The 15,695-nt window shown below is 41.3% G+C and overlaps 1 pseudogene; it reads left to right on the top strand.

Annotated features, from left to right (window-relative positions):
* The first annotated feature begins 333 nt into the window (after positions 1 to 333).
* LOC125935236 (selenoprotein W-like) lies at positions 334 to 12,420 on the top strand (annotated as a pseudogene).
* The last annotated feature ends 3,275 nt before the right edge of the window (positions 12,421 to 15,695 follow it).

Raw genomic sequence — 15,695 nt, forward strand, 5'->3', positions numbered from 1 at the left:
ACAGTCTCGACTGTTACAAGCTAATGGTAGCTCTACTTCAGGGATTATGGGGAGGGCTGCTGCCCTCACTTGGCGCAGGCAGTTGGCAGCAGCCTGGAAAAGCATTGCAAGGTGGTCTGTAGAGAGTGAGCCGGGGGCTAAACTCCTTAACGTCGCAAGGCACAAGAGTAGTAGCACAGCTGGAGCGGGGATACCGCTACCTTCCCCAGCATCCCTTACAGCTACTGTGACCATGTGACTCGGCTTTTGCCAATAGAGTGAGTGGAAGTGAAATGTGTGGAAAGGAAAACCCCTGGCCTTTGCCTTCTGCTCCTCTCCCATCCAATGACAGTGATGGCCATGCTGGAGCTCCTCTGTGAAGCTGCCAGGAAGCCTGTATCCCCGAATGACTGAGTGATACAGGCCCACCGGTTGACCCAGAACACCTACACTGAACTATTATATGAGAAAGAAAGAAATTTCTATTTTTGTTTGAGCCACTGCATTTGGGACTTATTCATTCCAGCCTTTTACCTCAACTAATACAATTACTATCATAATTTAAACTATTTAGGAAACAACAAAGACTACCTATGCAGAGGGGAATTGAGAGGTTGGGGTATAGTGATGGGAGGGAGTTTTGTTTTATTTTTACTCCATCTCTACAGTTGCTGAAATTTGAACCTTATAAATGTAATACTCAAAATCTTAAAAAATTTCGGGGGTGCCTGGCTGGCTCAGCAGGTTAAGCATCTGACTTCGGCTGGGGTCACGATCTTGTGGGTTCATGGGTTTGTGCCTGGCGTGGACTCTGTGCTGACAGCTCAGAGCCTGGAGCCTGCTTCGGATTCTGTGTCTCCCTCTCTCTCTGCCCCTCCCCTGCTCACACTCTGTCTCACACTCTCAAAAATCAATAAACATTAAAAAAAATTTAATAAAAAAGTAAAAAATTTCAACCCAACTTCAATTGAAACAGCTTAAAAAAATATTTAGTTAACTAGAGATGTCGATCCTTCACCACAGTGGTTTGTCGTTGATTGGCACTCAACCAGCACTTGATTTCCCCTATCCATGAATCCTATGAGCAGGGAGAGGAGAAAGGTGGGGGGGGGGGTAAATCTGGCAGAAAGGAGCAGCCAGGTGAATTCGTGAGTGGGAGGCAGACTTGCCTGTCTCCACCCAAGACCTCTCAGCTGGGTGCCGGCGATTGGACTCCTCATCCCCCAGTTGGACTGGGCATCAGCATGAAGGAGGTGATCCCTGCATGCAGATTAATGCCACTTCCATTTCCTGAGCATCCTATGTGCCAAGATGGTATCTTTTAATAGGAGGCACTCCGAGAGGCTTGTCCTGAATTTTTGCTTGGATGAGCAAGGTGATATTTTATACCATTTGAAGGAGCATTCAGTTTTCATCTCTGTGACCTGAGTTGACTTTTCCTGCCTCCTATGTTTTATGTTGGCCTGAAAGAATGGCTTATTATTTTTCCAATTGATGATTTCCAACAAAACTCCCATTTAAGAGACAAAAGGAAAGGGGCAGTATAATATTGAGTGACTTTCTCCTTTGGGACAAAACAGAAGTTTCTTATTTAATGTGGAGCTAGGGAGGGCATTGTGTGATTGATAGTTCAGAATTTTCTCAAAATCTAATGAATATTTGAAATGATCATTTTATTCTTGCTTTTTGTTTTCTTTTAACATACAATGGGTCCTTTTATAAGCACTGCCCCTGGGAAAACACTGATGGCATTTTCCCCTCCTAGGTGCCCTTGAACTCAGTGTATTTTTCCCAGGAGAGTTTCTCAGTTGAAATAGTTGGTAAATTAGTAACAGAAAAAGGAATCAAATACTTTCAGAAATCACTTTTTAATAGTTTGAAAGTTAAAACATTAAAAAACTAATATACTGTTAGTACCAATTTAATGATCTCAGTTTAATCCTCCCCTTTGGTTCTCAGTTGCCCACCAGACTCAGCTTCATGCTGGTCCCTGAGGGTCCCTCATACATCGGCCACAGGCCTTCCTAGCCTTACTACCCGGCATTCCCTGTGGGATTCATCCAGAGCCACAGCCAGACTGGGTGCTGCTGGTTCCTGGGTGCATGCGGCCCACGACTCTCCCCTCAGATGCCATCTTGTCATGAAGTAACTTTCCCCTTCAACCAGAGGCTGCAACCACACTTTGTGGATTTGGGTCCATGTCGCGTGGAGTTAGTGGCACAGGGCTGATCTTAACCATCTTTGCAGTTCTGCAGCCTCTGACCTGACCCTGGCACAGAGTAGATGCTTATGAGTGTGAACTTCACTGAGGGGCTAAAGAAACAACCCAAGGCCAGACACATCTCTGTCAAAAAATGTGCGCTCTGACAGGGCTGACAAACCACAACCCATGGGCCAAGTCTAGCTGCTGCTTTTTTTTTTTTTTTACAAGGCTCATGAAATAAGAATGCTTTCATATTTTTACATGGTTGAAAACAATCAAAAGAAGTAGAATATTTCATGACATTTGAGAATGACACAAAATTGAAATTTTAGTACTCATAAATCAAGTTTTATTGGAACCCAGCCACACCATTAGTTTACATCTTGGTTGTTTCTGTCTTCCCACTTTCACAGCAGAGTTGAGCCGTTGCAACAGTGATCATATGGCCAACAAAACTTGAAATATTCACTGTCACTTTACAGAAAGTTTGCCAGCCCCTGCTTTATAGGCAGAGGTCTTTGAAATGGAAATGTTTGTTTTTGCTCTCTTCCAAATCTATGGTTGTGCTAGAAGCATAAATGGCTATTATTTCTCTGGTTTTAAAATACTATTTACCATTTCAAAATTTTCTGAGTAACTGCCCTGTGTATAATAAACCAGAAGTATTCATTTCCTGTCACCCTCAAGAACATTCAATAGAGGTACATTCAGTACAGGTGGGAGGTGGCTCTCTGGAGATATGGTGACAAGCAAGATAAACAGAGTCTCTCCCCTTGTGCTGTTGACTCTAATGTGTGGAAAATTCAACAATCCATAATATAAAGTGTGATCATTGTTTTGATAGAGAAGTTAGAAGGCACTCAGAAAACAGAAGGCAAGAATACCTTAGCTTGTTTAGGTAGCATCAGGGGAGACTTCTCAGAGGTGACATTTTCAGTGAGACCCGAAGGATAAGTAGGTATCATATCAGTGAAGAGTCTTTTACACGGAGGGAGACAAGCTTCAATCTTATTTAAACTACTGTTATTTGAGGGTCTCTGTTATATGCATGCAAACCTGTATCATAACGAATACATCTTTTTTTTTAAAAGATTTTATTTTTAAGTAATCTCTACACCCAATGTGGGGCTCGAGCTCACCCCAAGACTGAGAGTGGCATGCTCTACTGACCGAGCCGGGCAGGCGCCCCCATTCTTCATACCAGAACAGACACTTCCTTAAGCAGTTGGCAGGACCTGCTTCTCCTGTGGGAAAGGGAGTCAGAGCCCCTGGGTCGCCCAGTGCAGGGAGGAACTTTGCGTTCCAGGATATGGGACTCTGGGATGCTGGCTGCTTATTTCTCTTTAGGGAGGTTTTCTTTGTTTGGCCTCTGAATATCTTAAAAACGTAACAAAAGCAGAAGGCCTCTTATGTGCTGATACCACTGCATTTTGTCGGACAAGTTTCTCTCTGAGTTCACTGTTCATTCTGGAAGACTGTCTCAATCCTTGAGCTCCTTGGCAAAACTGTCTTCCCATCTCTTTTCTACACCGCCCTTCCACATTGTCCGTGGAAGTGGTCCCACCTAATGGCAGCAATCTCGTGGAAGCCTGCTTGCCACTTTGTTTTCAGGGTGGAAGAATTGTTTCTGAGGCTTAATGGATTTACTTTGGAAGGAGGCTGAGAGGACTTAGCTCTAGTGTCTCTGCTGACATTTGTCACCGAAATTTCAGGTCACTCAGCCATCCCAGCTGATCTATAAAGCCAGGACAATGCAACATCTTAGGGAAATTAACACCATCTCTGTGAAGAACTTTAGACCAGGACTAAATGCCAGATATTATTTTTTACTTTAAAAATCAATGACAGTGTGTGCTCAGAATGAAGATGTGCTTGCTTTTTCCTTCCAGTGATTCATTGTTCATTCCAAGGACTCACTTTGTCATCCAGAGGAGCCATGTAAATAGGAAAAGGCAGCTCAATAAATTAGTATCCTGATGAATATTGTTTCATTAACTGGACCAATCACTGGTTCACATAAATCAATGAAGTGATCAAATAATGATGGAATAATCTATCAGCTGTAAACCTCTCCAGAACATAATCAACCTCTTACAAATGCCTCCAAGATGTGTTAAATTTATAATCACAAGTGAGAAAAGTGTGTAGTTAACATTTGTCATTTTGGTTGTCCGGCATCCCAAAACTCCTCCTATTTGGGTGAGTGCAAGATAAATGGAGCCCAGGATCAGGTGTACCACTCTGGAAGCTGAAGAGGAGCAGATAATCCTGCTTTCGACTCCCTGGACCTGTGTATAGACATTTGGCCAAGGCTCAGCCAATCAGAGACTCTTCCCAAGACTTTGGCCCTTCAGGGAGTGATAACAAAGCCAGTGATAGTCAAATATCATTCAGAGTGACTGGGTGGAATTAAGACTTGAGTGAATGGTGACAAGTATCCAGGGCTGATGGTGCCAGTGCCAGCACCCTATACTGACTGAACCTCTGGTGGGGTATTGACTGAGCCACATCGCCCTGAATTCCTGTTTCCAAGATGAACTGTCCAATCTTCCAGTATCTTTCCAATAAATTTCTTTTTTGCATCAGTTAGCCAACATTGGTTTTATTATTTGCAAAAACACTGGCTGTTTCATATGCTATGTGAGAATAATATACATGCCATTATTCTGTACCTGGTCCAGTTCTAGACCAGGAAGAATTAATTTTAAAACAACAGTTACTTTAAGGGTCCAACTGACAGGAAAGCATGTATTTTACAAAGAATGTTGAGTTGTAACATGTTTGTTCAGTGCACTTAATTGCTGCTCACTCTTTGAAAGGACAAAGGACCAATCAGAGACAGGCCACAGTCTCCAAGAGCCTGACAGAATGGCAGTGGTATTTTAGAATTCAAAGGGACCTTTGAAACCATCTCAGCCAAACCCTTCATTTTACAAATAAGAAAACTGAGATTCAGGCTGGCCAAATGATTTACCCCAAATTGCATAGCCAATTATGGAAGAGCAGGGATTGTAATCAGTCACCCACTCCTGGAGAATTGTTTTATTTGGCAGGAAAGACAGGCAGGGTGAAGAAGGGAGTGGCGGAGAGAGGTATCTAGTTTGCAGAACTGGGATCACGAAGTGTGTTTGGTCGCAAGGCCAGGGCAGTCACAGGACCGGATGGTGAGGTCAGAGGGTTCCCACATAGAAAAGCTGGCTGCATGTTGAGATGCCGCTGGAATGCAGGGTTGGCTAACAGCATAGTCTCAGAGCTAGAGCCAAACATGAATCTCTCCTCTCATCCCTGAAATGTGTAGACAAGGAGTCTAAGTGTTTAAACAAAAAAAAAAAAAGAAAAGAAAAGAAAAGAAAACCTTATTGGAACTTGTCACTTTTTCTGAAACTCTGATGAATATAGCTGTCACTCCTGAAACTTTGATTCCCTCTTTTTTTGGTCTTTATTCTGACATGCCTAGTAGAATCTCATTGCAATTGGACCTGTCACCAGTCGGTGACACTATCTAGTTCTTAGGTAGATTTATCACTTCAGTTTGAGGTGTTTGCTTTACTTGTTGTGGGGCAGATATCAGTTATATGGACACTCCCACTCCCCAAAAGAACTAATAAACCATTTGGGAGGACGGTATTTGACTCATTTAGGCTTGAAAATCAACATGTAAAATAAATGTGCTTTCTCAAGCATCACTGCATGATACAGCATGCTTTCATGTTACGTTATTGACAGATGGGATGTCGATAAAAAAGGTACATCAAAGCACTGAGGTACCTCAGGATAACTCATCTCTTCTGTATGCTATAGCCATTTAGAATTGCTTCTTGTTTATCATTTGATATATGCCCAATATAGATCTTCTTACTCTGTTTTAAACTTACATTGCTGCATGAGCAAAAGATCTGCAATGAAAAACAAAAAACTGTTTCCAAACCAAGCTGGTGATCCTGCAGGGAATGGGGGTGTTCCAGAACAGAGAAAACTAGAGAATGCATGCAAAACTGGGACAAGCCTTAGTGGGAAAAGTCCAGCCCATGTTATGCCAGGACAAAGGAGAGTTGAAACAAGAACCATTTCTGCAAGGCTGAGGTTGTAGCTCCTAGTTAACAAATATGGAAGGAAGAAAGAAAACTAAGAAGTGATCACCTGGTTAATATATAATATTAAAAAAACTTTTTTTAAACTTTGAAAATATTTGGTGAGCATTTTTACAATGTAAAATAGTAGTGTGGTGAAAATAACCAATTGTTACATTCTGCATTAAAGTAATGTTTAGGTGATAATAACTAATCATGGTACAATAGGATTATTTGATGGTTTGTGGATTTAAGTTAAGGATGTTCTATTTCTTTTTGTTTTTTAATTAAATTTACATTGGGTTGAAGGTAGGAAATATGAGCCTCTTTTTTTAAAGTTTATTCATTTTGAGAAAGAGAGAGTGAGAGTGTGCGTGAACATAGGGCAGAGAGAGAGAGAGAGAGAGAGAGAGAGAGAATCCCAAGCAGGCTCCGTGCTATCAGTGCAGAGCCTGATGTGAGGCTCAATCTCACGAACCGTGAAATCATGACCTGAGCCAAAACCAAGAGTTGGAGGCTTAACTGACTGAGCTCAGTGCTCCAAGGATGTTCTATTTCTTAAAGAATGGGGAGATTAAGAACTAGAAAATTACTAAGAATTAATATCCCTTTCAGTTTTGCTTCCAACTCAAAGGAAATCATTTTAAGGCAGGAAATGTTAAAATGAACTATGAGGCATTCATACCAATGTCATAGAATCCGTATCTTCAAATTCTGTGGAAAAATACCTGTGTGTCAAGGCTCCTTGAAAAAGAATACCTTGTTGTTGTTGTTGTTGTTGTTGTTGTTGTTGTTAGAACCCTTTCTAGTGGCTGAGTTTTAAGTGTTCCTTGACCCCAGTTAAGATTGATTATGTTTGTGACTAGGTAAGAGAGTTCACCCAGAATATTACCAAAGCCATACTTGGTGCAGTTTTCAAGATCTTATGCAAAGTAAGACAGGGATTGAATTCTAATTTTCAAAGAATAGGAAGATGTTTCCAAGATCCTAATAGATTCTGGTTTGCCATCTTGACTAGCATTCTGTAAGGAGTTCCTTAGTGTGGATGCAGTTGCCCCTGGGCAGGTCATTTCTTGGAAACGGACTGGACGCATTCCTTCTTCTAATCCCTTGCTTGCCTATTTTGTCCTTGCCTGCCCCCTCTTCTCCACTCCACATTTCTAAATCTTACAGCTCCTTGGAAACCCAGGGGACCTCCTCCACGGAACCTGTGCTGACCATCTTAACCACTATGGCATACTCCTTTTGTGAGCTCCTATAATATTTGTAAGTAGTAGTCATCTGATCCTTAGTTTGCATGTGGACTACTCTTTATGTGCCTTCTTAGTAAAATGCCAGGCTCTTTAATGTTCAGGGTCATATCTCCCACCTCTCAATTGCCAACAGTGCCACCTCAGTGTAGGCAATGAGCACTGGATGACTGATTGACAGCCCTACTCATCATGGTGGCTTATTTTAAATTCTGCAGAGAGAAAAAAAAAACCCAGCGTGCAGAGAAAGAGGGCTGCCTTCAGATTTCCAAATCCAAACTCAGCCTGAGGCTCATGTTGGGATTCCCTGTTAGCTTACGTTGACACGAGAAGGCATCTATTACTTGTCTTACAAAGACACGTGGACCTGACAGAACGACATAACGTTCTGAAATGTGGTTGTAAAAGGCAATGTATAACTTCTCAGGTGATCACTGATTTGAACAGGAAGCCTTGGGAGCACTGCAATTGACTAAATGACTCAGAAAGCTTTTACTGAGAGTCTTAAATGTAGGGCAAGGTATGGGAATATAGCAGATGCTTTCAGTACTGATGTCACATCCCCTTGAGCCACCTCTAATTTCAGTCAGGCCCCATAACCTAATAGTGACATTGAGAATGTATCCTTTAAAGAATTTTCATCCTTTCCTGCTTTATTCTCTCATTTCTGCTTCTTAGGATCACATCCCAAATAAATTACTTGTTTCTAGACCTTGTTTAGGCTTTGTGTTAGGGGGACCTTGAGCTAAGAGAGAGAGATATATAGGATATGATACTTGCCCTTAGGGATCTTATAAGTTTAGATGGAGTATTTGGACACATATTCTTGGATACAATAACATGAAAATAAAAGGCAGATTTCAATTTAATGACACACAAGTAGTACAGAGTCTAGTCCATTATGACTGATACAGATTTTATGAAATTTAGTAATAATTCTTCCAGCTCTGATAGTTCTAACTAGGAAGACTTGGTTCTTCCAGAATTATTATCTTTTGATATTTTATTAATCTCATATCTTACTAAAGCATTCTGTTCTTAGCTGAATATGAAGACGTGGGATTGGGTACATTTTGTACTATATCCTTGGTGATCTGTAATTATATCCTGTCATTCAAATGCTAGTCTATTCAACTTTACAGAGCTTAAACATCCCTTAACATTTTACTTCTCCTAATACTAAATGGAACACTTAGGTGTTCACAAAATTATCTTGGAACATGTCATGAGAATAAACAAAATGAATTGAAGTTATCATTTTGTACTTGGGGCCAATTATTTTATTTTAAATTTTTTTTTCAACGTTTTTTATTTATTTTTGGGACAGAGAGAGACAGAGCATGAACGGGGGAGGGGCAGAGAGAGAGGGAGACACAGAATCTGAAGCAGGCTCCAGGCTCCGAGCCGTCAGCCCAGAGCCTGACGCGGGGCTCGAACTCACGGACCGCGAGATCGTGACCTGGCTGAAGTCGGACGCTTAACCGACTGCGCCACCCAGGCGTGGGGCCAATTATTTTAAAGGAAAAAGACAGGGAACTTAATTTTTTCACTGCAAGACTAATATAGCACTATTTTTGAAAATTGGGAGGTGAATAAATACATCATTGATAGAAATATATATAGAATATATCAAAGCTTGTTATTGTAATTTTGTAAATTTTTATGATTGGCCATATTATAGATACATTTTTAACACAATTGTAGCACTCGTAAATTTTGTATTAAATTCTATATGGAGCCAATTTTGGAGCTTTAAGAAGTCATTTTGAGAAATTTTCTGGTCACATATACTACTCTGGGATTATAGGCTGTCACTATCTACCAGACAGAGTTCGGTCCCCTTTCTTGAGTCACCTATGTCTTCTAGCCTCTTTTAGATAAGGGAATCTTGGTTGCCATGTTTATAAAGGAAGTCATAAAATTTCTTAAGATAATCAAGCTTTTAAAATATTGCAATGATTTTTTTTAAAGCTTTGTTGAAGAGAAATATGTGTCCTGAAAGCAGGGCATTGCTTGGATTTGCATTTCAGAGTCCGGGCAAGACCTTTCTTTCCTGCTAGATTTTAATTTTTTTCCAAGCCTTATGATAATAAGCATTTGTCTTCAGAGATGATGGTAGGCCTTAGTTTTGGTCTTTTACATTTATTTTTCCTATGCTTTCAGTGAATTTTTACTATGAATACTCTTGTCCTTCAATTCTAGGGACTTTCACTATTTCTTTGATACTTTATTTGTTTCCATTTTCTCTATTCTACTTTTTGGATCTTGTATTTTTGGCATATTAATCCTCTTGGATTAATCATGTGTATAATTTCTCTCCTATTATGCAACTTTTGTCTTTTCTGCTTTTGGCAGGATTTTCTCAGACTTATCTTTGAACTTTATAAGAGATTTCTTTCATTACTAACATCATATTTAAATTTTTTATTTATTAGTTAATTTTTAACAACTGAGACTTACTGAAAATATCAAAAGAAAGCACTTCATACACACAGTTGCCAACAGAAATAGGCAGCTCAGTAGAATAATAAAAAGTGGCTTATCAGGCTGTTTGTTGAATGGAGTATGCCACTAAGGACGCTTAAGCGTAGCCATGATACCTTTTTTGTTGTTGTTGAGAACTAACATCATATTTTTTAACTTCCGAGAACTCTTTTTTGGCATCTGAATATTCTTTTTCTATAGCATCACTCTTTTATTTCACAGATACGTTATCTAGTTTAACCTAAGGCTATTATTAATAAGATCATTTTGAAATTCTCTTCTTTTCATTTTCTCTGAGTTCATATTTTCCACCTCACACTCTCACAACTTTAAATCTAGTGGAAGAGAGTCTTCAAAAATATAAGCAAAATTCCCAGAGTTTGATTTTATGGCCTCTGATTGACACAACTTGGGCTACTTGCTCATTATTGAACAAGTTATTGTGTAGGGCAATGCAGCTTTTTTTAAGTTTATTTATTTATTTTCAGAGAGAGAGAGAGAGAGAGAGAGTGAGCAGGCTCCCTGCTGCCAGCACTGAGCCCGATGCAGGGCTCAAACCCAGGAACTGTGAGATCATGACTTGAGCCGAAATCAGCAGTCAGTAGCTTAACAGACTGTGCCACTCAGGCAACATTTGGAGATGTCATTTTCATGGTTGGTTGGGAGCGGATCAATGTTCTTCCCCTAGAACTAGAGAGAGTCAGCTCTGTTAGAACTGAAAGTGAGAGATGAGTAATTTTCAAAGAAAACGAGGAGGTTGTTTCTAGGAAGAGAGTCCATGGATATCAGATGGCCGAAAAATAAGACACATTCAGTAAAGCTCCTGGCAGAGGGGTTTCCTCACAACAACTTGGCCCAGAGCTCAAAAAGCCAGTGTCTGAATTCCTGCAGTGACCAGTTACTCACAGTTTCAAGGAATCCAGTTAATATCCAGACGATACTACTTTTTAAGGAAGTCTTACATTATGCCAAACCCTAGCTTCCAAACCCTAGCTTCCTTCAGCTGTCATCTGTGATGGCTGCACCTTGGAGTTATGTGAAGGCAGCACTTACATTCTCAGGTCTTTCTTTTCAGACTCAGCATCTCATGTTGCTATAGCTCTTCCTCACCTGACAGCATTTTGAATCCTTTTTCTTTTTTTTTTTAATTTTTTTTTTCAACGTTTTTTATTTATTCTTGGGACAGAGAGAGACAGAGCATGAACGGGGGAGGGGCAGAGAGAGAGGGAGACACAGAATCATCGGAAACAGGCTCCAGGCTCCGAGCCATCAGCCCAGAGCCTGACGCGGGGCTCGAACTCACGGACCGCGAGATCGTGACCTGGCTGAAGTCGGACGCTTAACCGACTGCGCCACCCAGGCGCCCCGAATCCTTTTTCTATCTTAGATCTTCTCTTTTTTCCTCTAGTTTTGTGCATTTTGCTGTAGCATGAGCAGTCTAGAGTACAGAGTACCATCAGGCAGTACAATTGATTCAAATTGGTTTCTGAATGTAATCTAAGATCAAGTAAAGAATTTCATTTATTCACTTAATATGTATTGAGCTATCACTATAATGATTCTTAAATCTCTGATGCACACTAGAGCCACTAAAGAAACTTGAAAATCCTTGCAGTGGAGCTCACAGGTCCGCACCCTGCCCTTGCTGCGGTCCCCATCCAGGGCCCTCACTGTCAGAGTAATTTATTGTGGCGCTTGAGGCTACAAGTGTAAGTATCTTAAGCTCAAGAAGAAGTTAGAAGATGATGTCCCCAAATGCCTGGACATCTGCGGCGAGGGGACTCCCCAGGCCACATGCTTCTTTGAAGTGATGGTACCAAGGAAATTGGTTCACTCCAAGAAGAGAGGTGATGGCTACGTGGACAAGGAGAGCAAATTTCTGAAGCTGGTGGCTGCCATGAAAGCCAGCTTGGCTCAGGGCTAATGTGCCCTGAAGGCAGAGTCCAGTGCCCTTGGGCCAGCCCCTTGTGGCAGACACTTCAAGATGGGAAAGACTGAAATGTCTTGTGGGTGCATGGTCTCTTTCCCTGATGTCCCTGTGGCTGCTGGGTGGGGGCAGAGACAAACCCTGGTCCTTGTGTGTGTATGTGTATGTGTGTGTGTGTGTGTGTGTGTGTGTGTGTGTGTGTGTCCCTGGGAGTGTAGCTCTGCACCCTCCCTTCCTTGCTTCTTCCTCTCCCTGCTTTTCCCCTTCTCCTGGCATCTCCCAGGCCCTGGCTACTCTCTGGCATTCGGGGTGGTCCTGCTTGGGGCTTCCGTCTCAGGGGGTGGCCAAGAGAGGGATCTGGATGAGTGACTTGCAGATTTCAGCAGCAGTGTTGGCAACAGTTTACTATTCAATAAGCATTGGATGAGTTAAACAAAAAAAAAAACAAAAAAAAAAAAAAAAAGGAGGAGAAGGAGGGGGAGGAGGAAGGGAAGAAGGAAGGAAGGGAGGAGGAAGGGAAGAAGGAAGGAAGGGAGGAGCTTAAAATTCCTGATGCCCAGACCACACACCAGACCAAAATTGGGCTCTCTGGGATGAGGGGATGAGAACTCAAGTATCACTACTTTTTTAAGCTCCCCAGGGGATTGTGATGTGCAGCTAGAGTGGAGAATCACTTCTCTACTATGTGGCAGACCTCCTTAAAAATATAATCTCCATTCTTACGGGTTCCTTTAATGTATGTTTTTCAGAAAATGAATTAAAAAAATTTTTAATGTTTATTTATTTTTGAGACAGAGAGACAGAGCTCGAGTGGGGGAGGGGCAGAGAGAGAGGGAGACACGGAATCCGAAACAGGCTCCAGGCTCTGAGTTGTCAGCAGAGAGCCCGATGTAGTGCTGGAACCCTTCGAACCACGAGATCATGACCTGAGCCAAAGTCGCATGTTTAACTGACTGAGCCACCCAGGAGCCCCATTTCAGAAAATGAATTTGAGGCTTATTTGCATCATTTGCCTCTAAGCTTATTCACTTTCTGCATAGGACTGTTCATCAAGTCACATCAGGGAAAGCAACCTGGGGCAAGATAAGCCATTCGGCCAATGTGTAATTATTGAGGTTTCTGAAAAAAGTGATTATGTTAATACTAGGTAAAATCTTACTTTTACATAATTTTCTCAGTTTGGCTGATAACTCCTAGAGGATAGTGTCTGAGTTTATTTAATTGACCTCACACTGCATCAAGGGTAACGTTATGTTCTGGTGAAAACTTAAGAGCTTTTGGAATTATTTTCAACCAAAAAAAAAAATGTAGTGAATTAGAAACCATCTGTGAAGCTGCTGAATTTTATAGAAAAGGCTTCATTTAGACTGACATTTATCTTGTAATGTGGCAGTAGAAAAAAATTCTGAAACATTTTCAGAACAAAGGTTAAGGCCAAACTTACTCAGTGTGATGTTTATAAAGCATAAATCTACACAGAAGAGGGTAGATGTATTATTTATGTTTAAGTACGTGTCTATTGTGTGTTTTAAAATCTCATATTAAATAAAGTAGATTCACTGAGGAAAAAGGGAAAGGAGGGAGGTTGAGAATAGGGAATGAAGCAGGTCTCCTTTCATTTCCTGACTTTAGTTTTATTTATTTATTTTTAAAGTTCATGTATTTATTATGAGAGAGAGAGACAGTGTGAGCAGACAAGCAGCAGAGAGAGAGAATCTCAAGCAGACACTGCATGAAGCCCAATGGCAGGGCTTGAATTCATCATGAACTGTGAGATAACGACCTGATCTGAAATCAAGAGTCGGACGCTTAACTGACTGAGCCACCCAGGTGCCCCACACATTTCCTGACTTTAGAACACTTCTGCCCATTTTTATTTTGAATATTTTCAAACATGTAGAAAAGCTGAAAAGAATATTGCAGTAACATCTGTGTATCCTTATGTATTCCAAAGGCTCGAGAACCAGGAGAGCTGATGGTGTAGCCCTTGTTCAAAGGCCAGCAGGCTTGAGATCCAGGAAGAACCAAAATTTTAGTTCAGGTTCGAAGGCAGGAAGTAAAGCTGATATTTTACTTCGAAGGCAGTCAGGCAGGAAGAATTTTCTCTTAATAATGTGTGGCAAGATCAACCTTTTGTTCTATGAGGACTTCAACTGAATGGATGAGACCCAGTCATGTAAGGGAGGACAGACTGTCTACCTATTTAAATGTGAATCTCATCCAAAAACACCCTCCCAGAAACTTTCAGAATAATGTTTGACCAAATACATCTGGACACTCTGTGGCCCAGTTAAGTCGACACATAAAATTATTAATTGTATTGGTTTTCTATTGGTGCAAACTTACATCACAAATTTAGCAGCATAAAACAACACCAGTTTGTTATCTCACAGTTTCTGTGAGTCAGGATCCTGGGCATGGCTTAGCGGGGTCCTGTTCTTAGGGTCTCACAAGGCTGCACAAGGTGTCCCACAGGGCTGTGTTCTCATCTGAGACTTGACTGGGAAAGGATTTGCTTCTAAGTTCACTCAGGTCGTTGGCAGACTTCAGTTCTTTGAGGGCTCTGATTTCTTGCTGGCTGTCAGCTGGGGGCCATCCTCAGCTCCCAGAGGCCACGACAGTTCCTTGCCATGTGGGATCCCCGACATGGCCAGTTACTTCCTCGAAGATAGCAAGCAAGGGAGAGGGGGACTCCACTCAGAAGCCACAGTCTTGCATAATTTAATTACATAATCATGTGGTTAAACATGTACATCCTGTCACCTTTGCCTTTTTTTATTTTGTAGAAGCAAGTCACAGGTCCTGGTCACACTCAAGGATAAGAAGTCACATAAGAGGATGAACACCAGGAGGTGGGGATCGTGGGAGCCACTCTAACTTTGCGTACCCAAGTCTCTATTTAGGTGTAAGAATTGCTAACATTCTGGGGCTCCTGGGTGGCTCAGTTGGTTAAGCATCCAACTCTTGATTTCAGCTCAGGTCATAATCTTATGGTTCATGAGTTCAAGCCCCTTCTTGGGCTTTGCACTGACAGCCTGCTTGGGATTCTCTCTGTCCATCTCTCTCTCTGTCCCTCTTCCACTTGTGCTCCCTCTCTCTCAAAATAAATAAACTTAGAAAAAAAGAATTAACATTTTGCCACATCTGCCTTCTTTCTCTCTCTCTCCACACACACACAGACACACAGATACCACATATACACACACTCCCACATTTTTGTTGAACTACTTATAAATGTCATGATTAACGTTACCCTCTAAATACTCATTCATCTCCTAAGGGTAGTGCATTTCTACATAACTATGATGGTGTTATCAAGCTATTTTCGCCATTTATTTATTTATTTATTTATTAATTAATTATTTATTTATTTATTTATTTTTGCCCTCTTTAGCCATTAAATCTCAGCTCAGGTATCACTGCCTCTGAGAAGCCTTCTTTGACTTCCTCAGCCAAAGTGAAGTTTCCTTTCCCACATCTCCTACTTTACCTGCTATTTTGTGCTTTTGCACATCACTGTTTGCTTACATGTTTGTTTCTCAAATGAACCATGGGTTCCTTGAGATCAGAAACCATGTGTTATTGTCTTTGGATTCCATGTGCTGATGTGACTTACGTAGATGCTTAAGAATTTTTTGATGAAGGAAGGAATCTTAAAATTGAGTCTGCAGTGGGGCTGCAGGTGGGACAGTGGGGGCTGTGTTTTCACAGATAGGATCTTGTTTGATCCTGGACCATCAATTCCATGGGGGCAGATCTGCATCAATTTTGTTCCCTCCTGT

The sequence above is a fragment of the Panthera uncia genome (assembly GCF_023721935.1).
Source record: "Panthera uncia isolate 11264 chromosome A1 unlocalized genomic scaffold, Puncia_PCG_1.0 HiC_scaffold_17, whole genome shotgun sequence".
Classification (NCBI taxonomy): domain Eukaryota; kingdom Metazoa; phylum Chordata; class Mammalia; order Carnivora; family Felidae; genus Panthera; species Panthera uncia.